Here is a 13,997-nt window from a genome sequence, read left to right as displayed (position 1 = left end):
AAAGCTGCCTGCTTGGGGAAGTGTGGCTTCCATATGGCAAGTCACAGCAGCATCTGGTATTTACTCAAAACAAGGGTTCGGATGAGCTGCTGTCCAACACCAATACCCACTACTGTCCAAGGACCAGCCCAGTACGGTACCACAGATCCCCCCTGCAGGACTAGGGCAGAGCAGAGAGATAGGTACATACTGAGGCATTGGATGGACAGAGCTCGTATTACTATTGGTTGGCACAAACAAGGCATTTCCCTTATGAAGCACCAGAGGAATAGTAGCTACAATGCAATGAGCACAATCAACGCAATAACAAATTAATAACAGCATGATAGCGCTGCAAATATTTATGCTTGAACTGCGACCATAGGTAATCTTAAAAACATGTTTGATAATGGTTTGCACTGGACTGAGATTTTTTTTTACATCTGCAAACCCACACAAATATCGGTAATCTAATTAGATAACATTTATTTAATAAGGATCCAGAAATAAATCATTGTTTTTGTTCTCTGTAATTGCTTCTTTTATCCTCTGCCTTCTCAATTTCCAAGAAAGACAGTGATAGGTTTACAATTAGCAGGTAGCTATGGGTATGCTGGAAGGTGTGCTGTCTATCCACACAAAGCAATTAAGGAAGTTACAAATAGCTTGGGCTAATTTTCTCATTACCACAGCGGTTGTGGTGCATTCACCTCTCTGTTTATGTGGGCGAGGGCACCCATTCAGGGAGTTTACCCTCACTGGGCCTTATCTCTCTCAGTGTGGCCCAGCAGCACAGATCACACAGCTGGGATAGAACAGGACACAGTCTTCATCCTAATTAGGCTGCTTTGCTTTGGCAGAGCAGATGTTGACTCCACTGCGCTGAAAATGACAGAAGAGCAAACTAGAGCTGATTTGGTTTCAAATGTTTGCAAATCGTTGGTATTTGATTGGGAATATAGTTACCACAGCAATTCTCTCTGTCTCTGTCTCTGTCTCTGTCTCTGTCTCTCTCTCTCTCCAGTAGACCACAAATGACAGCATTTCATTCAGTCCAATCACTGGTACTTGACTTCTGGATGATTACTTTATGCAAATGCTGCTGTTTTCGGGGGTGACTTTTCATAAAAAGTGACTTCTCATTATATGAACTCTGTTTAACATATTTGAGTTCAAACACAATTGTACAGTAGAGTAAACACAGGTGTCAAATACATACCAAATCTTTAATCTATCAGTAAAAGGCTGTACTTTGAGTACTTTGTAATAGATTCTGCTGTGAACATCACATAGACCCAAATCTTCACTGGAGAAAACAGTTCATTTTACTACCCTTTGGGTTGGGAACTAAAATAGGAAGATGCCACAGTAAACTGAAGCAATATCTGCATGTTCCCTGACCCAGTCCTCAGATGTAAAGTCCCCTAACCTTCCTGTATTAATCAGTGTTTAGGTTAGTAGCGATGTAATCAGATAGGGATTTACTTCCCTCTAAAGCCTTTTTCACACTGCAGGCCTTAATGCTCAAATCTGTTTTGTTTTTCAAATCTGTTTCCAAACAGCAAGTTACAAGTGACCAAATCGGATTTGTGTGTGTTCAGACAGCAGTCATTTGCTGACATGGCTACGCTAGTTGTCATAGTAATGACGGGTATACAGTGGGGCAAAAAAGTATTTAGTCAGCCACCAATTGTGCAAGTTCTCCCACTTAAAAAGATGAGAGAGGCCTGTAATTTTCATCATAGGTACACGTCAACTATGACAGACAAATTGAGATTTTTTTTCCCAGAAAATCACATTGTAGGATTTTTTATGAATTTATTTGCAAATTATGGTGGAAAATAAGTATTTGGTCACCTACAAACAAGCAAGATTTCTGGCTCTCACAGACCTGTAACTTCTTCTTTAAGAGGCTCCTCTGTCCTCCACTCGTTACCTGTATTAATGGCACCTGTTTGAACTTGTTATCAGTATAAATGACACCTGTCCACAACCTCAAACAGTCACACTCCAAACTCCACTATGGCCAAGACCAAAGAGCTGTCAAAGGACACCAGAAACAAAATTGTAGACCTGCACCAGGCTGGGAAGACTGAATATGCAATAGGTAAGCAGCTTGGTTTGAAGAAATCAACTGTGGGAGCAATTATTAGGAAATGGAAGACATACAAGACCACTGATAATCTCCCTCGATCTGGGGCTCCACGCAAGATCTCACCCCATGGGGTCAAAATTATCACAAGAACGGTGAGCAAAAATCCCAGAAACACACGGGGGGACGTATTGAATTACCTGCAGAGAGCTGGGACCAAAGTAACAAAGCCTACCATCAGTAACACACTATGCCGCCAGGGACTCAAATCCTGCAGTGCCAGATGTGTCCCCCTGCTTAAGCCAGTACATGTCCAGGCCCGTCTGAAGTTTGCTAGAGTGCATTTGGATGATCCAGAAGAGGATTGGGAGAATGTCATATGGTCAGATGAAACCAAAATAGAACTTTTTGGTAAAAACTCAACTCGTTGTGTTTGGAGGACAAAGAATGCTGAGTTGCATCCAAAGAACACCACACCTACTGTGAAGCATGGGGGTGGAAACATCATGCTTTGGGGCTGTTTTTCTGCAAAGGGACCAGGACGACTGATCCGTGTAAAGGAAAGAATGAATGGGGTCATGTATCATGAGATTTTGAGTGAATACCTCCTTCCATCAGCAAGGGCATTGAAGATGAAACGTGGCTGGGTCTTTCAGCATGACAATGATCCCAACCACACCGCCCGGGCAACGAAGGTGTGGCTTCGTAAGAAGCATTTCAATGTCCTGGAGTGGCCTAGCCAGTCTCCAGATCTCAACCCCATAGAAAATCTTTGGAGGGAGTTGAAAGTCCGTGTTGCCCAGCGACAGCCCCAAAACATCACTGCTCTAGAGGAGATCTGCATGGAGGAATGGGCCAAAATACCAGCAACAGTGTGTGAAAACCTTGTGAAGACTTACAGAAAACGTTTGACCTGTGTCATTGCCAACAAAGGGTATATAACAATGTATTGAGAAACTTTTGTTATTGACCAAATACTTATTTTCCACCATAATTTGCAAATAAATTCATTAAAAATCCTACAACGTGATTTTCTGGATTTTTTTTTCTCATTTTGTCTATCATAGTTGACGTGTACCTATGACGAAAATTACAGGCCTCTCTCATCTTTTTAAGTGGGAGAACTTGCACAATTGGTGGCTGACTAAATACTTTTTTCCCCCACTGTATGTGCAGTGGTGTAGGCTGATTGGTGGTGGTGCTTGTGCTTCCTATCAGGCAGAAGTTATCTAGCGACCAAGCGAAGGTGACAACAATGCCTGCCATGGATGTTTCCCAGTTGCTTTGAATGATCAAAATCATAGGGTAAGAACACTTTTAAAGCCTCAAAGGATATATCCAACTTTCAAAACAAGTCCTTTTTGGTTTGCCACAGAAGTCAACTAGCTAGCTAGGTAGCTGTTTACCGTTCTAGCACATTCCCTAATGTTTGTAAACAATTAACAAGCTAGTTAGCTACCACACTGTCAACAGAGTAGCTAGCAAGCAACAAGATATGCTAAATAAGTCTAAACACCACTTGACTGCAAATAAATCAGATTTGACCGTTCAGACAAGTCGCATGGCCAGGAATCAGATTTGTATCTGATTTCAAACCACCTTTGTAGGTGGTTTGAAATGTGGCTTGAAATATCCGATTCCATGTGCCTTTTGGCTGTTCAGACTGAAGGAAAAATAACAGATTCTAATCGGATATGCAAAGAAATATTGATTTGAGTCACTTCAAACTGCCAATGTGAACAAAGCTTAAAAGCTTCTATAATGCCCCCCTCAACATACCTCCATTACATGTACAAACAGAAGTGAAGCATTTCATTCAGTCCAATCACTGGCCCTTGACAATCTGACAATCTGACACTAACTGTAAGTCGCTCTGGATAAGAGCGTCTGCTAAATGACTAAAATGTAAAAAATGTGAAGAAGGCGCAACAGCGCCTCTTCAACTTCAGGAGGCTGAAGAAATTTGGCTTGGCCCCTAAGACCCTCACAAACTTTTACAGATGCACAATTGAGAGTATCCTGTCAGGCTGTATCACCGCCTGGTACGACAACTGCACCGCCCGCAACCGCAGGGCTCTCCAGAGGGTGGTGCGGTCTGCCCAACGCATCACCGGGGGCACACTGCCTACCCTCCAGGACACCTACAGCACCCGATGTCACAGTAAAGCCAAAAAGATCATCAAGGACATCAACCACCCGAGCCAAGGTCTGTTCACCCCGCTACCATCCAGAAGGCGAGGTCAGTACAGGTGCATCAAAACTGGGACCGAGAGACTGAAAAACAGCTTCTATCTCAAGGCCATCAGACTGTTAAATAGCCATCTAGGCGGCTACCACCCGGTTGCACCTTAGAGGCTGCTGCCCTATATACATAGACATGGAATCACTGGTCACTTTAATAATGGAACACTAGTCACTTTAATAATGTTTACACACTGCTTTACTAATTTCATATGTATATACTGTATTCTATTTTACTGTGTTTTAGTCAATGCCACTCCGACATTGCTCGTCCTAATATATATATATTTCTTAATTCCATTCTTTTACTTTTAGATTTGAGTGTATTGTTGTGATTTGTTAGATACTATTGCACTGTTGGAGCTAGGAACATAAGCATTTCACTACACCCGCAATAACATTTGATTTGATTTGTACTACTCCTAGCAAGACCTTTACTCCTCTCTCTAAAAATGTTCCCTATGGGTGTCCCACACACACACACAGTACCTCGTCTTCTATTCTTCACAATGCTGTTTCTATGATACCTGTTCTAACAGTTCTCTCACACAACCTAGTGTTTGCCTCCTCGTAATATTTATTGAAACAGAGACATACACAACAACATTACATGAGCAAACCAGATGCATTTGAGGATACATTAATGTATCTATGCCGTTAGATGTACTTAAACAATTAAGAGATGTTTATCTATTCAGATAATTCACAGGAAGAGAAAAAAATACAAATAAACCATTGCCTGCTGAGCTGACTCATGTTGAATTAGTGTTAGAAATGTCTGTCTCCCCTCAGTGGCTAGACCGTATCAAGTTCATATGCACAACATGTGCAAAACAGGTGCCCTGAAGTTATTAGTAATATGGGATGGGGGAGTGTGTGCTGCTTGCCAGCGAGGTTAATGGATGGCTCTGTGTACTGGTGTAATGAAAACAGTGTGGGAATGCGGAGAGAGGACACAGCCTGCATGTGTTCAGTGTTGGGGGCAGGTGGCAGATGGTGCCCCAAAATGAGTGTTTGAGGGGATCCCGGAAAGTACCGGCCTGTCTGTTAGTCTGTAAACACCCTTGCACCATTCTCAGACTTTTACACCTCACACACAGAAGACACTGTTCTACAGAGCAGAGCACCTTCTCCTCCTCTTATACATTTACATTTACATTTTAGTCATTTAGCAGACGCTCTTATTCAGAGCGACTTACAGTTAGTGAGTGCATACATTTTCATATACCTCCCCCTCACACCTAGCACTCTCCTCTCACACCTCCCACACGCATCACTCCCCTGCTCCTCTCACAAACAAATACAAAAAATGCAAATGAGGGCCGTGGCCATAAAAGGCTCCAATCTCTGAATCTCTCCATGCGAGTCATCCACAGGGCTCTCACCTGAATCCCAGTGTCACCTTACGTGGTTGCCTTGCCTCATCTTTATCTGATTATTTTTCTCTTATGCAGACGAGTAGAATGAATCTCTATCAGCACATTTCCTCCACAGGCTCTGCCAGACACTGGCTGATACATAATGTAGAGCACGCTCTCTCTCTTTCAGAGCAACACATTTCTCCAGGTGCTTTGACTGAGGGGATGTTGAAGAACACTACAGCAAACAGAGGGATGCAGAGCATGAAGTAGGAAAACAAAACAAAAAACACTACAGAAATAAAGCACTCAACAACACGTCAGAGGCGTGCACTGCGGTTGCTATAGATTTTGTAACCGTACATCTATGGTTTGCAAATGGACAGTATATTTACACTAGGATTTGTTCATGTTGCTTTGTTCCACACACAATAGGCATATGTATACAAACTGCACAATATCGTCAAACATAGCACATAGAAGCTACAAATGCTGAGTTCAAATGAATTCGACCTTCCAACGCTTCTACACCCAACTTCGTGGTGAGCCCAGGGCCTTGCCTCCATAATGTGAAACCAGATGCAGAGAAGAGATAGACAGCTTATTCACATATGGAAACATCTATCATATTCTTATGTTGGTGTTGACAGAAGGAGAGATCAAGGAGAGACAGACACACAGAGAGAGGATATCATACTCGGTTGATTCTGGGAAAGTGTGTTGTGTCAGAAAGTCCTGAAGGGAAACAAAAGGCAGGGCAATTCATGACTGCCATTGAAACCTGGATGCTGAACAGCACTGTCAGTAAACATGACAATCACATGAATAAGGAATGAGCTTTAAAGCATGAGCAGTGGTGTGTGAAAAATAAGTCTCATTGTGTCTGGAGAGGCTTGCGAGGAAGGAAGCAGCAAGCTTCACTTCAGGGCTTTACCACCATCCAAGGTTGGTTGGAGGATTGTACTGTAGCCGCGGTGTACGCATGAAGAGGGCCGAACATAAGGAGCAGCTGGAGTCAGTGCCAATCCTCTCAGGAAGGCTCCTCACATAACAAAACAGGCCATGAGGAAGCCAAGAGAGCACAGAGAGAGATTCAGACTCAGTTCAAATGTGTTCTGAGTAGCAGGAGGAATGACTAATACAGGTACTCAAACTCTTTCAAACTCTGACTTGAATTTACTTTGGAGTGAACCAGCAGCACTCAGGGTCTGGGCTTGGAACTGGTTCAGGGAACAGAACAGAAAACTGGAAAATAACAAAACAAATTGAGGAACAGAACCATAACCGAGAACGAAAGTGATCTATACTGTTCCGGAATAGAACCAATATTTTAAAAGGAACCGGTTAATAACGTTATTTTCCGTTCTGTAAAAAAAATTCCAGCCCCCACAAAAAATGCTACAAAGTGCCAACGCAAAGCCAACTCACTGAAGTTCAAAGACATTCAAAGTTCCTTCATAGAAACCACTCCTCTGTAGGTATAATTATGTGGGCCTAATTCAGATAATGCACTTCATACCCAGCATTGTCCTCACCCGCAAAATTTCAGTCGCATGTCGCACCCTACACTACACTTATCTGTCCAATGCCTATAGCTTGCCCGCTCCATAGCAAGCTGCTCTATCCATTGGTGAAATAATTAAATGTCGAGCTAAATGTAAAAAATATATAGATTTCAGAGGTTTAAAAAGGAACAGAAAGGAATGATATAAACCTTTACTTTTTTGGTTCAAACCAGTTCAGAACTTTATTTTGCTAGTCAGAACAGTGGAATGGAACTAAAAAATAATGGTTCTGTTCAGTACAAAATGATTGGAAAATTATTTTGGTTCCAACCCCTGCTTAGGTGAAATTGGATGACCTCAAGTGCAGATGTTGGGGAGATAAATCTGAGTTCAATTGTGCGAGTCTAAATGTTTTGGGGCTGGAACAACCATCATCCTTTTTTTATGCTAGAGACTCTACACGCAGTCTGTGTTGCAGAGACTTTACACACAGTGTGTCATCAAAGTAAGGTGAGTGTACAAACCACATATATCATCTTCTGATACGAATGCTATAATTTGACTTCAACAAATCTTTCTTTGGGAAGAAAGAATGGCCAACTACCCATCACTTATCGGAACTACTTTACATTTACATTACATTTTAGTCATTTAGCAGACGCTCTTATCCAGAGGGACTTTCACATGTGACTTAAGTATAGGAAAGCATAGATTTCCTCAATGGAAAACTAGTTTGGTTAATGTGAAATATACTGAATATATTCCACTCCAAAACATGCTTCTGTCGTCTGTTTGATTTGTCAATATAGAGCCTGTACTCTCTGTCAGTATGTGAAGCATTTGTTTTTTTTTCATTTAGATTTTATTGGCAAATTAAAATGTTGAAACACTCCCCTGACTCTAACCATTATTACACTGTTATTGAGACACTATCAAGGTCATATTAACTTTCTGACTCCAGTCCTGCAGCAGACGTTGCATCCATGGATGGATACAGTAGCATAGCAGGAGGTGGAGCGCAGAGCAAGGTTAGATTCTGCAGTGTGATGACCGTTCCGCCACTGAGTTGCAATTAGAATGCTTTTAATGAGTTGGGAGACTCACATTTGCATACATATAGCTACGTTAAGTATTCACTTCAAGGAAGAAATTAGAGGAAGAAAAAAATAATCAATGGATTAAGCAAGTAATGCATACCCAACAAGTGATGAGATTTTTGATCTGTTGATCATATTACTGTATGTTCAGTAACGAATGTGAAAAGGGCTTCAACTGTGATGGATACTACATATGACTACTATCATTTTATTATAATAAATGTCCTACAAACATGTTTATTTTCTAAAGAGGATAGTTGTTTACTACAAGATAACCCTGAACTCCTATGTTCATCCTTAAATGGAGCTATAAAAATAGCCATGGTTATCTGGACGATGGGGCTCCTTGGGTGTTGTTTTGGGCCTAAATCCAACTGATGAAGACATAGATGGATGAGGGAAGAGGCCGCGACACCTAGCTATGGGTCATGGAGCAGGGTTACAGCCAATCTCTGATATTGATTGCATCTGGACAAAACTCATGTTTTGCTCATGATCTCTGTGTAGGGGACAGCCATCAGTCAACTGTTGCCGTGGGAAGAGAAGATGGTATCTGTTCTGTAGTGGTGGAGCAGAGGGCTAACAGGGGCTAACATTTAGTATCTGGTTCTGAATACTGTTCTTATCACCTTGCAACAGAAAATGACTTGTCTACATAAAAGGAGATTAAGTGATTAAGTGATTGAGTGATTGAGTGAGTGAGTGAGTAGGTGAGTGAGTGAGTGAGTGAGTGAGTGAGTGAGTGAGTGAGTGAGTGAGTGAGTGAGTGAGTGAGTGAATGAATGTTACTAAATCTTTCTCACATAGTAATTATTTTTTGTTTTACTTCTTGGTAACCTTTGCCATTGCTACCATTCCCTACATACAGCCAAGTCTTTGACTTTGAGGTGATTTGAAATACTTCTGGCCTGAAGCTCTTCAAGTGATTACTTGAATAAATCCATTTAGACAACAGCTCTGCACTAGCCATATCTTCATTTAATCACTGAATATATTACATCTGCTCATTATGAAAGGCTAGAAAAATAAAACCAAGCTGGCAGATGATATAACCTATTTCATTAAAACACTGGGCAGAATGCTAAAACAAAGAGGTTGTCTGAAGAGGTAAAAGTCGGAGCCAGATCTGGATGGGCCTTGCCAAGGGACATGTCCTCTGTCACCTGCCTTTTTGTCACTAATAAGGATTAATTTCCCACAGATTTTCCACCTGCAGGTGATGGGAAGAAATCCAGCCGACCACAAGGTGTGCTCCTCCTATCAGACCTCTCTCTCCCTGCACTTCGACTGACTGTCCTGCAGCTCAGTAAATAGCTGGTAGTAGAGAGGGGGAGCATTCTGACAGAGGGTACAGGCTGTGACCATAGAGACAGCCATGATTAATATTTCAAGTAAATTCACATTTAATCAAATTAGTTCCTTGATTAATGAAGTGAATGTCAATCTAACTGCAGATTCTGAGCTTGTTGATGCATTCATTCATCATTTATCTCTTCAAGTTAAATATTTGTGCATTTCGGTGAAAAGATACATAATGAAGACATTTCCTATTCTTACAAAGTAACTGTATGTAGGTAAATGTACACTGAACAAAAATATAAACGCAACATGCAACAATTTCGAAGATTGTACTGAGTTACAGTTCATATAAGGAAACCAGTCAATTGAAATGAATTAATTAGGTCCTAATCTATGGATTTCACAAAAAAAGGTAGGGGCGTGGATCAGAAAACCAATAAATATCTGGTGTGACCACCATTTGCCTCATGCAGCGTGACACATCTCCTTCGCATAGAGTTGATTAGGCTGTTGATTGTGGCCTGTGGAATGTTATCCCACTCCTCTTCAATGGCTGTGCAAAGTTGCTGGATATTGGCGGGAAACTGGAACATGCTGTCGTACACGTCGATCCAGAGCATCCCAAACATGCTCAATGGGTGACATGTCTTGTGAGTATGCAGGCCATGGAAGAACTGGGACATTTTCAGCTTCCAGGAAATGTGTAAAGGTCCTTGTGACATGGGCCCTGCATTATCATGCTGAAACATGAGGTAATGGAGGCAGATGAATGGCACGACAATGGGCCTCAGGATCTCGTCACGGTATCTCTGTGCATTCAAATTGCCATCGATAAAATGCTATTGTGTTCATTGTCCGTAGCTTATGCCTGCCCATACCATAACCCCTCCACCACCATGGGGCACTCTGTTCACAACGTTGACATCAGCAAACCGCTCCCCCACACAACGCCATACATGCTGCCATCTGCCCGGTACAGTTGAAACCGGGATTCATCAGTGAAGAGCAAAGTTCTCCAGCGTGCCAGTCTTAACCACTGAAGTTGGTTAAGACGCCAAACTGCGGTCAAGTCAAGACCCTGGTGAGGACGACGAGCACGCAGACGAGCTTCCCTGAGACTGTTTCATCAGCTGTCCGGGTGGCTGATCTCAGACGAACCCGCAGGTGGTTACACGTCGTCTGCTGTTGTGAGGCCGGTTGGACGTACTGCCAAATTCTCTAAAACAATGTTGGAGGCGGCTTATGGGAGACTATTGAACATGAAATTCTCTGGTGGACATTCCCGCAGTCCGCATGCCAATTGCACGCTCCCTCAAAACTTGAGACATCTGTGGCATTATGTTGTGTGACAAAACTGCACATTTTAGAGTGGCCTTTTATTGTCCCCTGCACAAGGTGCAACTGTATAATGATCATGCTATTTAATCAGCTTCTTGATATGCCACACCTGTCAGGTGGATGGATTATCTTGGCAAAGGAGAAATGCTCACTAACAGGGATGTAAACACATTTTTGCACACATTTTGAGATAAATAAGCTTTTTGTGCGTATTGAACATTTCAGGGATCTTTTATTTCAGCTCATGAGACATGGGACCAACACTTTACATCTATATCTGGTATTAAATATAAACCACAGAAATATCTGTAAAGCTGACGGATGAAATATCAACGAAAGCCACAAGTACGTGTGTGACACTGGATGAAGCCATTGGATTTACTGTTGCAGTCGGAGTAAATAGAAATATCAGTGATTATAACCACACAAGGTGATTTCCATGATGGACCTGATTCTTCATCAGCCGCGGCATTAGACTGGCTGAGGGGAACGCTGTGATTTATGCTCAGAGAAAATAACGACAGCACCCTCGGGGCCATGAATTTCTACTAGAACTCGCTCTTGCTGTAAATACGTATTAAAAAGCCCTGGAGTGAGCTGGGTAAGGTTTGCTGTCGTCTCTGCTAAGAGAAAAGTTAGCATCTTGTTAGTGACATCTTTTGTCTACAGAGAGCTCAAGTGTGTCTGTTATCTTTATTATATCAGAATACATCCATTATCAAAAACAGACAAAGTGATATGACTTATCACAAACCGAAATGAAACATATTTTCAATATGATAGTCCTGTACTATAACTGTTTGAAGAACATTATACCCACTTGCACTAAAAGAGGATGATATATGACAATTGCAACAACAACAAAAAACAGGTAATACAGTTCATTAAGACATCAAGCATTTAAAAAAAGTAATTTCACTGTGAATTTCACTGCTCTGTTGACGACGGCAGTCAAAAGTGTGTAAATTCTCATTGCTTTCTACTCCTCTGATCTCTTGAAGGAAAGAAACCCCATTGTCAGTGCCGTTTGAAGGAAAGTCAAAGAGGATAAAGTAGGTCTCGGTTTTTCCTCTCTGTTCATTGATTGGTTGAATATATCTCATTGCCTACTTAAAGTCCATAAGGTCAGCTTTATCCGAGCAGTGTTTCTCTGAGTGTCTGTCTGTTTTGGGTATTTCATATTGAACAGTCAATGCCATGTACACTATATAGCACAAAGTGTCATGAAGGGCATTTTTTTCTTCATTTTCATCCCCATCTGATTTGGATCCTGGAGTACTATATAATGAATGATAAAAATACTAAATCTTTATGATATTTTGTTATACAAAGCCATCACATGCAGAGATACACAGTAAAACACACAGATTAACAGTCACACACACACACACACACACACAAGACCCTGATGGATTGGCTTAAAAGATTCATGCAATGTATAATGTATAACTCCTGCAATTTATTTTTCAGGACTAAATGTGATTTCCTTTTCTCTCATTGGGTCTCCCTTCTGAACCCTGCAAGCCCAGGGAGTATGGACTATATTGAAGGTGTGTGTGTGTGTGTGTGTGTGTGTGTGTGTGTGTGTGTGTGTGTGCGTGCGTGCATGCACGTGTGTGTGACTGCAGGGGCTGGTGTGTGAGCTGTAGACCACTCATTTAGATAAACATAGCCCTGTTAGTTTTGATGAGAACCGTGGCTGCAGGAGAGTGCCAGTAACTAATCTTTACCCAGAACTTATAAATTGACATCACGTACTGTAGCATGTGCACCGTCTTACATGACCAATTCTGCTGCTTTACACGCCATTCATGATGCGCTTCTCTCTCCACAGCCACCAGGCACTACTTGATTGTGTATCAGATGGAACAACGGATATTGGCTTTGCTTGCCTCTGTGTCCCTCTATCATTTTTCATCCATTTATCTTTTTTCTCAAAGATTCACGGAAATGTGAACAATTAGTGTCTCGAGAGGATCTGGACCTTTACAACATTTAGTATTGATCCAATTACAGGTGTGATCTCCACTGAGTGTACAAAACATTAGGAACACCTGCCCTTTCCATGACATAGACTGACCAGGTGAGTCCAGGTGAAAGCTATGATCCCTTATTGATGTCACCTGTTAAATCCACTTCAATCAGTGTAGATGAAGGGGGGAGACAGGTTAAATAAATATTTTTAAGCCTTGAGACAATTGAGACATGGATTGTGTATGTGTAACATTCGGAGGGTGAATGGGCAAGACAAAAAATGGAATTGCCTTTGAAAGGGGTAATAGTAGTAGTTACCTGGCACACCGGTTTGAGTGTGTCAAGAACTGCAACGCTTCTGGGTTTTTCATGCTCAACAGTTTCCTGTGTGTATCAAGAATGGTCCACCACCCAAAGAACAATCATCCAACTTGACACAACTGTGAGAAGCATTGGAGTCAACATGGGGCAGCATCCCTGTGGAACGCTTTCGACACCTTGTAGAGTCCATGCCCCAACGAATTGAGGCTGTTCTGAGGGCAAAAGGTGGTGCAACTCAATATTAGGAAGGTGTTCCTAATGTTTTGTACACTTAGTGTACATTTTCCATGCCAGGTCAGATATAAACGTAGCCTGCTGCTACAGAGTAATATCACATTCTGTAGCCTAACAGCAAAGGAATGGGTGGTAACATTGAGATACAGTGCCCTCCGTAATTATTGGGACAGTGAAGCATTTTTATTATTTTGGCTCTATACTCTAAAGGTTTGGATTTGAAATCAAACAATGACTATGAAGACTGTCATCTTTCATTTGTGGGTATTTTAATCCATATCGGGTGAACCGTTTAGAAATTACAGCACTTTTTGTACATAGTGCCCCCATTTTAGGGGAGCACAAGTATTGGGACAAATTCACTTATATATGTATTAAAGTAGTAAAAAGTTAAATATTTGGTCACATATTCATAGCACACAATGACTACATCAAGCTTGTGATTATCTGTTTGTTTTGGTTGTGTTTCAGATTATTTTGTGCCCAATAGAAATGAATGGTTAATAAAAACACTTGTACATTAACATGGATGCTACCATGATTACGGATAATCCTGAAC

At 41.6% G+C, this 13,997-nt stretch overlaps 1 protein-coding gene across 4 annotated transcripts in view; it reads right to left on the bottom strand.

The window, feature by feature from the left end:
* Positions 1-13,997, bottom strand: part of LOC121576745 (NT-3 growth factor receptor) — a 302,625-nt gene that overhangs the window by 28,382 nt on the left and 260,246 nt on the right. The gene's annotated exons all lie outside the window — the stretch shown is intronic.

Source organism: Coregonus clupeaformis, chromosome 29 (genome assembly GCF_020615455.1).
Source record: "Coregonus clupeaformis isolate EN_2021a chromosome 29, ASM2061545v1, whole genome shotgun sequence".
Taxonomy (NCBI): Eukaryota; Metazoa; Chordata; class Actinopteri; order Salmoniformes; family Salmonidae; genus Coregonus; species Coregonus clupeaformis.
Note: the sequence above shows the minus strand (reverse complement) of the source record. Positions and strands in the feature narration are given on the sequence as shown.